The 15217-nt window shown below is 45.6% G+C and overlaps 1 long non-coding RNA gene across 3 annotated transcripts in view; it reads right to left on the bottom strand.

The window, feature by feature from the left end:
• Window positions 1–13381, bottom strand: part of LOC308342968 — a 45742-nt gene extending 32361 nt beyond the window's left edge. For all 3 annotated transcript variants that reach the window (XR_013966829.1, XR_013966830.1, XR_013966831.1), the window contains exon 1: window positions 13193–13381. This is a non-coding gene — a long non-coding RNA (uncharacterized lncRNA). The remainder of the gene's footprint in view (window positions 1–13192) is intronic.
• Window positions 13382–15217: the final 1836 nt, after the last annotated feature.

Here is a 15217-nt window from a genome sequence, read left to right as displayed (position 1 = left end):
AAACAAATGCTCCTATTCCGTGTGGGTGATAAAAAAGAAAACTTTTTCATAAAGAGATTATTAAAATTCAGAGACACCAGATGCCTCCAGCAAGTTCCATCAGGGGAGTTCTGGTGAGAGGTCTTTCATTTTCAGAGTTTTTAAAAAAGGAATTTCCATTTTCAACTTTAGTAGGAAAGTATAAAATCCCTACTTCTCAATATGAAAAGATGGTGCTTAGGAAGGTTTATGTACCTCCAAAAATTAGAATATATGTCTTCATTGATTTCAGTATTCTGTTTCAGAAGTTTTATAATTATGATTAGCCATCCCACCAATATTTTTTTTCTATAAAGGAAAAATAAGATCTCATTTCATGTTTTTTCATCAGACCCCAAGGAAATAAAACAATATTTTCTGTTAGAGAAATACGGTTTGGTAAACTCAACTAGAGATCTTGATACTTTTCATTATAAAGTTCCCTAAGGAAAAACCATACAGATATATGAAGAATAAATACATAAATACCAAGATCTGAAAAGTAGAGTGCGATAGTGGTTATCCTTTTATCTTGATGCATATATTGATAGGTTTGAGGGAGAATACACACAGACATTTTTCCACAAGTAATTATTTGTTTGGACTTTACCCATTTCCCACTGAAATCCCCATCATCTTAATTCAAATCCAGGGGAAGAAAATAATATTTTATGTAAAACGTATGACTTCTCGTCCCCGGAGGAGAATCTTGGTCCCACGACCATAGGTGCCTCCGCTGATTATACCGCTTATAATGAACTCCGGGAGGGCCCTGAAGTTGCTAACTCAGAATCTGAGGGTAGAGGTTTGACCCTCTTCTGTGACGTAATCAGCTGCAGCTCAGGCTCTTTGCCTGAGTCTCCTCCTTGGTGAAAGTGGTGGGATAATGAGTATCAGATGAGCAACAAGTTAAGTGATACATCTGAAAAACCCCATCAAGTGCATCTCCAGTTAGAAGACAGCGATTATTTGAATCCTGGTGTGTGGAGACTGGGGTGAGGAACTGGAATCAGGGGTCCAGGTCCTGGTGACTCGGAGGAGGCACCCTCCACACTGCCTACCCTCGTGTGTGCAGCTGTGAGACTGGACTGAACACAGGGGTCAGTGGTCTGAGAGCCCCAGAAGGTAAGTGGGACCAGGAGGACCGGCGAGGAGGACCGGAATTTGGAGTTCCATTTAAACTGACAGCAACCTCACTACCTCTTGTAGCCAGAGACCCAGCATAGGCACCAGGGCAGACAAAGACCCCCAAGAGAAACTCTCCAGTTCAAGTTCAAGGAGCAACAAAGATGTCTCCCAGAGGCACAACAGCAGTGGGCCCACGGGGGCCTAATCTACAAGGGAGATCACCTTCCTCATTGATCAGAGGAGTTTTGACCTTGGAAAGTGCATGGATATCTTTGTCTCTTTGTTTTGTGCCCTCGTGTCACAATTGTGACATTGGCCTTAATTGTGGGCACCATTGGGGAAGTACAGAGGACAGTAGGATAAATCAACTCTAGGTTTTCAGGATTCCAAAGGAGAACTTTAAGGACCTAGAGAGAACTGAGAAGATTGTGCAAAGAGTTGACTTTAGAAAAGCAGCCCCAGGAGTGGTTCACTTATTCCAGGGCTCAACCTCTAGGCACATACTCATGGGTCTTACCTAAAGCAGCAGACAGGAGAGTGTTAAGAACTGAGCTAAGGGCTAGGCCCCTGCTGAGGTCCCAGACTCAATGTCACTCACACACCTCGCTTCGGATCATAACAGTGCTACGCGGGCTGTGGAGAACGGAACAGGCGTTCATAGCAGAGCCCTGGAGGACTGGACATGACTGAGAGCCTGGACAGTGGCCGTCTACCGGAGCAGGGCTGAAAGACATTTCTTGACCTCAGATGGACCCGCTCCTGCCCACAGTGCCATGTTAGCAAACCAATACGCAGATAACTTCCGTGTCCCCATAAACACTCCACTTGGCCAGAAACACAGTATATCCACTCAGCCAGCCCCCAGCTGCCCAAGCTACTCTGGATGCTACATTAACGTCCTTGTTCCTTATTCTTTATCCTATGAAAACTTCCTGCTTTCCGACCCGTTGTGCAGTTCTCTGAAGGGAGACCTCCCATTCCATGAAGTGTTGCGTCAACTCTGTGTGACTGAATTGCCTTCTTCAATCATTTTTTAATATCGGCGAATATCAATATTCTCCAGAGGCTTTAGAAAAGACTCAAAAGTTCACTAGCATAATAGTTAACGTGCCCAGAATACAATCCAGAATTACTCAGCCTATGGAGAACCAGAAACGTATCAGCTACACAGCAAGAGGCGTTCAATAGACGTCAGTGCCAAAATGGGACATGTGTTGAAAATATCGGTCAAAGACTGACTTAAAGCAGCTTTTATAAAATGTGCCAAGAACGGCAAACATTGTTCAATCAAATGGAAAGATAAAAGATCTTAGCTGAGAGGGGGAGACAGAAAAGAGAAACAAATGAACAAGAAACAGTATGCGGTCCATAAAAGGCTCTTCATTGACCTGATGGAATCTTCTTAAAGCCCTATTACGTGAGGGAAGCCAGAAGCAGAAAAGGTTGTGTATAAATTTGTGTGTAGATTTGCCGGTGAAGCTCACGTAGCCTGTCACAGTATTAGTGACTCCAATGTGTAATGGATCCTGCGTGTAAGTATACGTGACAGATTTTTTTTATTTTGTTTTACTTTTTTTAACATCTTAATTTAATTTTATTTTTTTCATGTTCCAAGATTCATTGCTTATGCACATCATCCAGTACCCCATGCAATAAGGATTTTACTTATTTATTTAAGAGAGGGAGAGCACGAGTGGAGGGGAGGGGTAGAGGGAGAAGCAGGCTCCCCACTGAACAGGGACTCCGAGGTGGGACTCCATCCCGGGACCCTGGGATCATGACCTGAGCCGAAGGCAGACTCTTCACTGACTGAGCCACCCAGGTGCACCCACGTGACAAGATTTCAATGGAACACATAGAATACAAGTTATTTTTAAGATACCGTAAGTATACAAAAATAGAATACGCATGTAGACAAGGCATGCACATATGGACAAATGTAAACATTGACTCGCTCTTCTTAAATGTCTTTTCATTCCACAGAATATCTTTAATCAAATATTTTTCCAGTCTCTTCCCCTCGGGCATGTTTGCATCAGGAAAGTGGTAATGCCCACCTCAGAGAGTTACTAGGAGAGCACAGTCTGCTCTCGGGTGTGGACATGGGTGGTAAATTCTAGGACAGCCCATTCACATCACATGTTCTCTGGCTCCTCAAAAATACCCATATGTGTTTACTGTGGCACCTCTGTTGTAACCCAGAGACGTTAAATCATCTTCAATTAAATCGGATGCCTATCAACCCAATCTAGTGTACTTTGGGAAATTCTCTGTGATTGGCGAAAACAATGGACCCTAAAGATGCCCACATTCTAATCCTAAGAACCTGTGAATATGTTAATTTACACAGCAAAAGGGACCATACAGACACGCTTATGACAATAAATGCGGGCATCCCTAGAAACTGGAAAAGATGAGGAATGGATTCTCCCCTGAGACTCCAGAGGGAACATAGCCCTGCCCACACCCTGACTGTGGTTCAGGAAGACCTCTGACCTTCAGAATTGTGGGGTAATGAGTATGTGCTTAAAACGGTGGTGATTTGTCCCAGCAACCATAAAAAGTGAGTACGGCCCCTTGGGAATTCCCAATGACCTTCCTCTGTTCTCTCCCAGAGCCCTGATAGCACTGACCTGTGTGCTCACCTGTCCTCACATACCTGATGCTTCTGCTTTCTCTCCTTCTCAGTGTCTGCCCTACATTGGATGAGTTCCCTCTTCTGTCATTACCCCAAAGCACTGGCAACATAAGGTAATAAGTGTAGAAATTTTACAGCCCTTTCATGGCTATCAGAGGATCATTCTGGAAAGAAAACCATTTTGTTTGCTTGCTGGGATGGACAGAGCTCAAGCCAGTGTAGCTGAGATTTTGGTCCTTGGAAATGCAGTGGCAACAGTGAGTTCTTTCCCTGATGGTGTCTCGTGGGTGGGTTTGGGCTCCTTTCTCTCCCCAGTCCTTCTGAACCCTTTCCTCTCATGTTCACAACCCTCCACTCATTGATCCTGGAGACTCAAAGTTACTATTCTTTTATCATCACTCGAAAGAGTTTGACCTTCAATTCTTCCCCCAGATCGTGCTCTATGCTTTCAGATGGGACCCAAAAAGGTCATTCATTTACTTGGTTCCACTTGATGTAAGGTTATGCTGTGGGACCACAGTTGTTAATTTTTATCTTCTGTAGACTTTTATTTGAATTTTCTTGCTGTAAAATGGCACTCCTCCTTTTATTTCTCTTGCTTTGTTTCTTTCTTTCCTCTTGAGCCCCGAGTATGTGGCAAAGTGATCCCAGGGGAGGTGGAGAGTGGTCGGGCCATTGTGGCACTCTGATTGTACCTGTGTTCAACTCTAATAATGTCCTTAATGTATCAGTGAAATAATTTCTAGATGTCCTTCAGGCTAAAGTGGCAGAGGACTTAGATGCTCAGCCCTGCCCAACTTGTTTCCCTAGCAGACAGATTCTGATCATGTTCAACACAACTTCTGAGAGCTGAGAAAATCCAGCAGGTGGTGGTGAAGACATCAGAGACAACAGGGGCCCCCAAGTCTTCCTGTTTCAGCATTTGAAGAGATGATGTTCAGACGGCCAGCGGAGACCTGGGCCAAAGGAAGGGGCTGTCTCAGAAGAGGAGCAGGTTGCTGCATTCTGCCTTTCCTGGACACTGAGGCGGTCCCTGCTCAGTCACGTGTGGAGCCTTTCATGTTCAAGACAGAAGTGGCTGCTAATTCAGGTCATGGGATTCTTCCTGTGTCCCACTCTGCTCCTCTGGGAGGGAGGCCTAGGCAGGGGTAGAAGGCGGGTGGCACGACCCAGCCTAGATGGAGCACCCCCATGGGAGGGAGCTGCAAAGAGAGACCATGCTACACTCAATGCCCAGAACTCTGCGGCGGGGTTGAGTACAAGTGTCGGCAGGCTGTCTAAGGATCGAGGACCACAGGTGGGTATGCTGGAGGGACAGTGACATGGGAGAGGCCACCTCCGACACATTCCTGGCCCTGCTAGGATCAGACTGGCTTTCCCCTGTGGTAGTTGCACTGACGGGAGCATTGATGTAATCAGAAGTATTGAAACATGTGACTCTTCAGGAGAAATCCTACCACAAAATAAGTGGATCCTTCTGTCTGTTCTCCGGTGCCCTGCTCTGGCTGTGTGCTGTGTGTACAATACCCAAGTCCCACATCCACTCATGGTTGGAAGCAAGGCCTCTAACAGGGAGGTCTGGGACTTGCTTGTCCTCCAGACGTGGAGCTCACACACCGGCATGCTCTCCACAGACAGTTCTCAGATAGACCTAAATGCAATATGTAAGCATCCACTGACGATCTGTGCCATTGAAGACCTCGTCCTAGAGCTTTAGGGGATACAGAGCTGAATAAGATCATCTGTGCCCAGGAACACGCCTTTCGGGAGTGATGGGGCCTTGGCCCACTCAGGCTGCCATGACAGAATGCCAGAGGCTGGTGACTGACCACAGACATTTGTGTTCTCACCATCCTGGAGGCTAGATGTCTAAGATCAAGGTGTGAGTAGGGCTCTTTCCTGGTGACAGCTCTCCTTATGGCTTGCAGATGGCTGCTTCTTGCTGTGTCCTTGCATGACCTCTCTGTGTACTTGGGGAGAGAGAGAGAAAGCCTGTGCTCTGGTGCCTGTCTCTTTTTATATGGACGCCACCCTGATGACCTCACTTGACCTTCATTATCTCTCTAAAGGCTCAAATACTGTCACACTGGGGGTTAGGGCTTCAATATGAGAATTTGGGGGGAACAAAATTCAGTCCATATCCAATGGAAACCAAAAGGAAAAAAAAAGTATGAATTATTACTTTCTTACCATGATTTGGTACAAAATTCAGGAATAGGCTGAAATGAACCTAGCTTATTAAAACTCCAAGTAGTCTCAGAAAGTACCCCTATTATGAGCATGTCAAATAAGTGGTCTAAAATGAGGAGAATTATTATAATTTGAAACGTAAATCATCACAATCATAACCATTAAGAGTTTCCTTGGCGTTTCCCTCCTGGGATATCTCAAAGATGATGAAATATGAAATTAAGCAGAGCTTATTAAGATCAACCATTTTTATCATATGACCTTTTCATTTCAAAATGTAGATGCACATAATAAATAAGTTTTCCAGCGTCTATGACTGCTCTGAGGTTTCCACCACTCTGAAAGAAACCAAGCTAATTAGATGTGAAATATCAACTGGTGAGCAATTACAGCCTAACCAAAAAATACCCCAGTGACTCTGGGAATTTGATAAATTTATGATTTAGGCAAATCTCAAGGTTGTGTCTGTGTCGTGAATTCAGAAACAGCGTAAAACCTGGCCATCACCGACATTAAATCTGTGGCTATCCACTTTTATTTGGTTGGTAATAAGTACACAGGGACATTTTTCATCTGTTAGATTTCTCTGCATATTTCTAATTTTTCTATTACGTTTCCTCCCCAGCTTTGAAAAGGAAACGCTAAGGAAAAGCACGATTTCTTCTGTGTAATGAACTGACAGAACTCTATTCCCCCAAATAAATAAATAAACACATAAAAATCAGAAGCTCTAAATTCTGGAAGGTTAATAAACCAAAAACCTAAAACCAAAGACCCAAAATGCTGCCTTGTTTTGCCTTTTATGTATATAATATTTTGGCAATTCTTACCCAGCCATGGGAACAGGTGGGGATTTTGACTGTCAGCTTCTTTTGGGTTCATCCTCGAGCAGAACCCGTAGCTTGGGCACAGGTGGTTTGTTTGGGAGGAAATTGCAAGATGCTGAGTGTTGAGTTGGAAGTGGGGGGACTGTCCTCACACTACTGGGCTCCTACCACTGCGGGATGGGGCACAGACTTGCTGCAGATGCTCAAGGGTGATGTGGATGTGCCTCAGAATCATTCCTCTGGAGAAGAGGACATCCTCTTTGGGTGTCAGGTCCCCCCAGAAGAATTTCCCCCCAACATTTCCAGGCTGCCCTTCTTACTGAAAAAAATCACACTGCCATTCCAAAAGATAAGCAGGTCCGCAAAAAAACCCCAAATAAACCTGCGTGCATGCGCGCGCGCGCACACACACATACACACACTGAGGCAAAGAGGTGAAGCAGGCTCCTGCAGCGGCAGCCTGACAGGTTGTATGGGAACTGTCCATCCACTGCACCTAGAATCCACTCAGGGACATGACAACATGGCATGTGCACCCGGAACCGCATCCCCACAGGCACCACTGCTGTCTACTCGCCGTCACATCAAGCCCACTCTGTCTTCATCTGCGTGGTGGCGGCTGGCCGTAGCCGCAGACTATTAAGAAGATGTAAACGGCCCAGCTATTCCACTGCTGAGGAGATAGCCTAGAGAGGCGAAGGCAGGGTCTCTGAGAGACCCGTGTACACCCATATTCACGGCAGCATGATTCACAATAGCTAAAAGGTAAAGCACCCAGAGTTGGATGAATGAATAAGCAAAATGTGATATATACACGTCGTGGAGTATTATTCAGTCTTAAAAAAGAAAAGAGTTCTGTCACATGTTACAACATGAATGATTCTTGAGGACATTATACTCAACGAAAGAAGCCAGTCTCACCAAGACAAACACTTTCTGATGCTACATCGGTGAGTCCCTACAGTAGTCAAAAGCCCAGATATAGAAATTAGAATGGTGGTTTCCAGGAACTGAGGGGATGGGAGTCATTTAATGGACTTGGAGTTTCAGCAGATAAGAGTTCCGGAGGGGGCTGGTGGGGGTAGCCACATGGCAACGTGCATGTGCTGAAGGCTACTGAGCTGTTCACTTCAAAGAGAAAAATGGTACCTTGTGTGTCTGCACGTGCCCCCACAATAAGAAGGAGAAACATAAACGAAGAGAACTGTGAGAGAAGCTACAGTCTCTGCTGCTGTGGGTGGTCTCAGGGAGTAAATGAAATTTGTCAGCTCCCTTCTCCACCACCCATTCTAAACTCCCCCAGTAGGGACAATAGTCCCTCGTCCCTAGCCCACAGTTTTGGATCCATACCTCCTGTCTTGATTGCATTTTTCTTCCTAGCTGTGCTGGCTGCAATTTGCCCATCCACTTGTCACCATGGGGTGCAGAGACAGGAAAAGGCATCTTGATGACTCTGATCTTGGATATTCTCCCTGAAGCTCTCTTGAGCAGAAACGCAAACTCATCATGATGATAAGGGTCCCCTCCTTTGGCCAATATGGTTGTTCCTTTATTTATTTACTGGTTTATCAAGCTTTACATTCCTTTCAGGGTCATGCCAGCTAATAGTCTCAAGTCAAGTGTTTTTGTTTTCTGGTATCACCAAATAAAGGTCTGATTGGTAATGGTCAGGAAAGGCTATGTGCCCAACAAATCTGAGTTCTTCAGTCTCACTATCCATAGGATCCTTGAATTCAGAGATCTTTATTAACAGCCTGGGGATGAAAACAGACGTGGGGTACGGTCCATGGATCAGGAAGTATTGGAAGCTGTTTCACAGGGAGGTTGCAATTTTTTTGTGGGCATTAAGGTCATCTTAATGGTTCATGAGAAGGAGGAGCTGGGGAAAGAAAGTGCACAAATAGGAAGGCGAGAGAGTTTTAAGTTTTGCACATTTTTCATTGGCATTGCCGGAAGAATCATTCTGGGAGCACTTCTAGAACTGAAATTGCATCTGTTTCATAGGATACTTTAGATTTTGTTTCTTTCTGTTCTGGTTTTCTCTCATAAACAAGATTTTCATGTCAAATGTTCCCCAAAGTGGGCACAATAATTCCAATTTGTATGTCATGAAATAGGCCATCTAGAGAGATGTGTGCATGTTTTAATTAAAAAACATAAGAGAAGGCTCCTGGGTGTCCCAGTCGGTTAAGCAACTGCCTTCAGCTCAGGTCATGATCCTGGAGTCCCAGGATCGAGTCCCGCATCAGGATCCCAGCTCCATGGGGAGTCTTCTTCTCCCTTTGACAGTCTCCCCTCTCCTGCTCGCTCTCTCTCTCTCTCTCAAATAAATAAATAAAAATCTTTTAAAAAATAACAAGTGCATGAAACAGTTGATATCTACTGTAAACTGATGTGTAGATGTAGACTCAGCCTGCAAGGACCTCATCCAGCCCCGTTCAGTGCAAATGAGGCATTTGCAAACACATGTCTCTAGAATTTGCTCAAAGAGCAGTCATGACCAACTGAGACTTTCTAAACCCCAGCTTCAGGCAAATGCAACTAAGCAAAACGGCTCTCAGCTCACAGAGACAAGATGGGAGGAATGTCCATATGTTATACTGAAAACACAGAACATGTTGAGATGTATTCCTACGTGCTGGTTTGAGAAGACTTCTAAACACACCCTACCAAGAGCCAAGCTCTAGTGATGGAATATCGGGTCCAAGCCCTCATCAATAAGCCAGAGGCTGGCCAAGTAGTTCATAAGAGCTCTCTGTTTTAGGACGTTAGAAGCCTAGGGACCAAAATAAACCCCAAACTGAGAGGATCAATGAAGGAGTTGAAGCTCATATTTAGGATGACACTGACTTCATCATTGCAAGCAAGGTGGCCCTGAGCCCGTGGAAATTCAAGGGTTCTCGAATGTTCCATGACTCCCAATTCAAGGATTCTGGTTTACAACAGCAAGGGTCATGGCCAAATCTCAGTGGAGCCCATTTGTTAAAGCTCCTGGTCCAACTACCATCAGGTACACACCTATACCTGAACATTAGGGTTATTGAACTTGTTAGACATCAGTAAGAAGTTGCTGGGAGAGACATACAGGATTTGGGCTTGCTCTGAGTGATTCTGGGGAGGGTTTAGCAAAGGGGCATGGAATTCTGAATTGAATACTATCAGCAAGTGGAGATAACTTGGTGATTGGGTGTCTTAAGTTTTATCTGAGAGAAGGTAGACCAGAGTTTCAGCTGGTAAGAATCACTCGTGTTGAGAAAGAAGGTACAGAGAGGTTTTATGTAGGAGAGAGGCATTTGTCTCTGTCTTGTTCTCTCTGTGGACTTGGAGTGGCCTTGTTCACAAATTATTTATAATCTTGGACCATTCTATATGCTCACCTAGGAACATAGCGGTTCAGCTGCCAACAAGGCTGTTTTTTCTCTTTCTTGGGATCTATACTATATGTTATTTCATTTAGAGCAAAGAGAAGTTGATTCTTTAAGTTACTCTGGCCAACAGAATTCCTCCTCAAATGGTCTTTGGGATTTTCCTCTCTTTCATAATTAACAGTTCTCATTGATGAGGTGCAAATGTGTCCAGGGCTCATGCCAAAACACTATTTCACAATCTCACATTGAAAAGATTTTTGTAAAACCCTAGGGATTAAGAATGTATCTAATTAACAGAGAAAGTGAGCTGTGAACATGAGCATTGTATTCATTACAGTTGCACACAGAGACCAAGTTCTCACAACTAAATGATGCACGTGACAAAGGTGATGGTGGAACGTGCCTTGGCCTGGTTACCCAAAAGTGTTCCTAAGTTGTTTTTTTTTTTTTTTAACAATAGTCCCTGGACCTGACTCAAGGTGTGATGACTCTTTGAGACTTTTCCAAATTCCGTAATTCGCTGGATAATCACAGCACTTTCTCCTCACCTTCCTGCAAAGCATCTTTGACTACAGCTTCCCATCAAACACACTCACATGGTTTCTCTCAATCATATTTCCCTAAACATGACCCTTGGACTCCATACTTCAAACACCCGGGGCATCTGTTAAAAGTACAAAAACTTGGGCCCTTTCCCAACCTTGTTATGTGATCATCTCTAGGGATAGAGTCTTGAAATTTTTAAAAGTTCCTTCAGGTAATTAGAAGATACACTGAACTTTGGGAACCTTAACTTGATATGATACAGTGCCAATGAAATGTTGGACAGTGTTAGACAAGGATGGACCCAGATTGAATTTGAAATTTAAATTTTGATCTCTTTTTATGAAAAAAATTTTCTGCATCTGTTGTTGGGGTCCCCATCTTGTCCCCAGGTCCCTGGAGCCTCTTCGTGTTTTATCCTGATCACCTCCAAAGTTTTCCACCCCGTTTGTGTCTCTACTGAAAGTCATTTTTTGTGTGCTCAACTTCCAGGAACCGATGGCAGGTTTTAATGGTTAACAACTACTCTTCACCGGGGAATATCTAGTTCTGATAAAAACAGGGAAGGAAACTAACACTGCCTTAAGTTGAACCAATGTCTAACCCAGGGAACTTCTCAGGATTTTGGATTGCAAGTAAATTCCCTAAAATTGGCTTCAGCTGTGATTTCAAGTTCACAACACAAAACACCCTCTCCACGGGGGGCATTTCATCAGGTGAGATCTAGTAGCAGTGACTCAGCTGTTTGCTGAGAACTTCCTGGACACCCGTAATCCCTGGAGATACCTCCTGGCCTTTGTGCCTGCTCTCAGGCTAAGCTGCCCTGCTGAGCACCATCTTTGGGGACACATTCGTGGCAGTGACCCTCGGATGCACGTGTGGCTTCCTTGCGCTGCTCTGGGAACTTTCCACTCAGTAGAGAGAGGGTGTATGGGGCCCTCAGAGGAGCCCATCTCAATCCTTCCGCTGATAGCGTGCGTATGTCCCCATTCACCACCCTATAGGAAGTACAGAGGGAGACGAAGGCACCAGGCTGGGGAAAATGGCTGTCCCATTCAGCGGGATCTAACTCACGGGAGGCTGTATGGGAAGCTCAGACCTGTTTTACCAGACTCTTCTGCTCTGGTCCCCAGGAGCCACATGTGGGTCTTAAGGAGTGTGATTATTCAGACATTCACGATCCCAAAGCCAGAGCATTTGTCTGACAAGTGGACACAAACACTCTCATGACCTAGGCGAACTTTCCAAATAGTACTTTTTTTCTTATATATATTATGCTACTTTGTCTACTCTGTTTATGACTGATGAAGATTATTTTTTCTACCCATACCAGCATCTTAGAGTTCCCTAACAGGTTATTTTCCAATTTCCCAATTTCTGTTCTTACCTATTTTCCTCCCTTGCCACACATGCAGTCTACATGCCCGTGGGTGTTTTCTCACTTGCCAAAAAGTTAATTTTTTTTTAAGATTTTATTTATTTATTTGAGAGAGAGAGAGCAAGCACAAGTGAGGGGGAGTAGGGGAAGGGCAGAGGCAGAGGGACAAGCAGATTCCCTGCTGAGCGGGGAACCTGACATGGGACTCCCTCCTAGGAGCCCAGGATCATGACCTGGGCCTAGGCAAATGCTTAGCTGACTGAGCCACCCAGGCGGCCCTAGAAAGAGTGAATGTTCTTATCGTACATTGACGTTGCTGTGTGTGGGTTTACGCTACCTCCCCCAAAGAGCAGAGACATGATAGGCTGACCTTTAGTTCACCTTTGAGATTGCTCACAGGTGCACGTTGTCACTGTTCCCCGTGACATGGACAGCTCTTGATCCGTTTTCAAGCAGGATACCTTCTGGCAGCTAGGCCGGAAAAGTGCCTGGAGATGGGTTCATTCTAATGCTAAGCCAGGTGTGGCAGCCAGCCTCCGAGACAGTCTGCAGGGAATCTCACCTGCTTGCTGTCACACGCCTGTGAAGCCCTCTCCCATATCACACCAGGGTTGGTCTGCGTGGCCAGCAGTGTATGGAGGAGGCAATGGTGTCATTTCCCAAGATCGGTCATAAAATGATTTCACTCTTCATAGCAATACTCTCTCTTTCGTTCTTAGCTTGCTCACTCGGAAAGGGGGCTGCCATCTTGACAGCCATAGGAAGAGAGCCATGCGGCAAGCAACTACAGTCTCTGACCTAGAGCCGGCAGACACGGAGACCCGCCAACGATCACGCGAGTGGGTTTGGAAACATTCCCGGTTGAACTGTGAGATAACTCGAGCCACACCCCGCCCCCCATAGATAAAATGGAACCGCATGGAACGACCTCAGCCAGGAGAGCCTGGTTCAACCAGTCCTGGATTCCTGGCCTATAGAAAGCAGGAGGTAGTCCCGTTCAAACCTCTAGGCTGCGGGGTGATTTGTTATCCTGCAGCAGGTAAACGACACACCAAACGTCCGGCCTTGTTTCCTTCGGTCCCAGCGTGTTCCCACCATTTACCTTCAGGATGTGATTGTCCAGACCGACCCGCCAGGCAAGATCTTGTTGCCATGACTTGTATTCATTCCTGCATCTTGCATTGCTTGTGTCCGAAAACCCAACACTAGCGTAGCGTCCAGCAGTAGGAGAAGCCGAATAAATATTTGCGGATCAAAGGCTACAAATAACACGGGTGTTGTGCCTGCAAGCTCAAACCTCCAGCTAGACCCAAGCGACCGGTCCGCCTGAAAGAACAGTGCCAGAATGTGCCGTGAGGTGAACGATGAGTAGAGAAGGGATGTTCCGCAGCAAAGGTCACCGAATTCCATGCAGCTTCCAAAGATGCTCCTCCCTCGGGCGCCCGCTCCTGTGGGCTCCAACCCAACAGCTGGTGAGGACAGACTTCTGATGCAACAGTCACCGTCACGTGTGGCCACAGCTGTGACTCAGTCTTCCCGAGAAAAAGGCTGCTTCCACCTTGATCCAGGGTCTTGTCTTCTCCTGTTTCTCTCTCACCTCCTGAGTGTGCCTCAGAATGTTGCCTTCCTTCCTTTTGGGGGTCTCTGTGCTCCACTCAAGTCACTGGTGGCGTTCTTTCTGGGAGGAAGCCACGAGTCCAGCTATGTTCTGCTGGATGTTCTTGTCTCTCTTGGGGGCCAGTTTGAGTGATTCACTGGTCAGTCACCAAGCTCACAGTGCGACGCCGCCCATCACCTTTGTCATTCAGCTTCAAGGAAATGATCAGCAATGACTCTGTAAGCAGAAGTTAGGACGATAAACTCACCCCAGCCCTGCCTTCCTTCCCACATCCTCTGCACAGAGGGTGGCATCCTTATCCTAGGTGACTACTTCCTGTGTGCTCAGAGGTTGGCATGGCATCCTGGGGACCCTGTAGGTCAAAGGTGGGCAAAGTCTGACCATGAACATCTATTGATGAACCGTCATCTGTAACTTTTGTCTGCAACAGCATTGCTGAGTATAGCCTGCCAGCATGAAACTTCTTACTATCTGGCCCTTTACAGGAAAAATTTACCAACCCCTGCTGTCTAGGTCAGTGGATGCCAGAAATTTCCATTTTACGGGATTATTACCAAAATGGGACTGGCAAGCATGACCATGATAATGATCATAAGATAACAAACACAAATGTTTTTAATATTATAAGGTAAGAAAGTCTTCTCTGTATTAAGAAAAAAAAAACTAATGAATATGTTTAATTAGAAATCCACTGGAGTCCTAAATTTTCTCATATTTAATGTTTCCAACCAATAAAAATGTCACCCAAGCCCAACACTGGTGCACCAAAGAAGATCATTGGAGTTTTAATTTTTTTTTTTAATTATTTTAAAGATCTTTATTATTTGACAGAAAGAGACACAGCAAGAGAGAGAACACAAGCAGAGGGAGTGGGAGAGGGAGAAACAGGCCTCCCGCCGAGCAGGGAGCCTGATGCAGGGCTCGATCCCAGGACCCTGAGATCATGACCTGAGCCTAAGGCAGACACTTAATGACTGAGCCATCCAGGCGCCCCTAGAGTTTTAATTAAAACATCAGAGGGTGAGTCCGGACTCTTCCTCTTTCCATTGAGTGAGCTGAAGAAGTCAACTGGTCTGTGTGATCTCACATTCACGGAGGAAGGGAATAAGGAAGGAAGGAAGGAAGGAGAAGAGGGGGGAAAGGAGGATGAGGAGGATGGGGGAGGGCGGAAGAGAAGGAGTATGGAGAGAGGGAGGGAAGCGCAGAAGGAAGCAGGCTCACAGGGATGGGTAGTTACCTTGTGTAGGTCATGTACTGTTTCATCTTTTCTGCAGCATTGTTGTCCATGAGGTAAGTAAGGCAGAAAGGATGACTCAGCACCCCTGCGGCTCAGCTGGGAAGGGAAAGGAGCTCTGCCCACTGGAAGCCTGGGCTGTGCTGTACCTCCCAGAGCCATTTGGGGGAAAAATACATAGTAACACTGGCAAGTCCAGGTAATATGTGGGTGCTGCGAGGGCCGCCCTTTACCTAAAAAGGAAGAATCACTTGGTTGGCCCTGGTACGTGAGCA

Source organism: Martes martes, assembly GCF_963455335.1.
Source record: "Martes martes genome assembly, chromosome: 5".
NCBI lineage: Eukaryota > Metazoa > Chordata > Mammalia > Carnivora > Mustelidae > Martes > Martes martes.
This window is presented reverse-complemented; position numbering and strand designations above follow the sequence as displayed.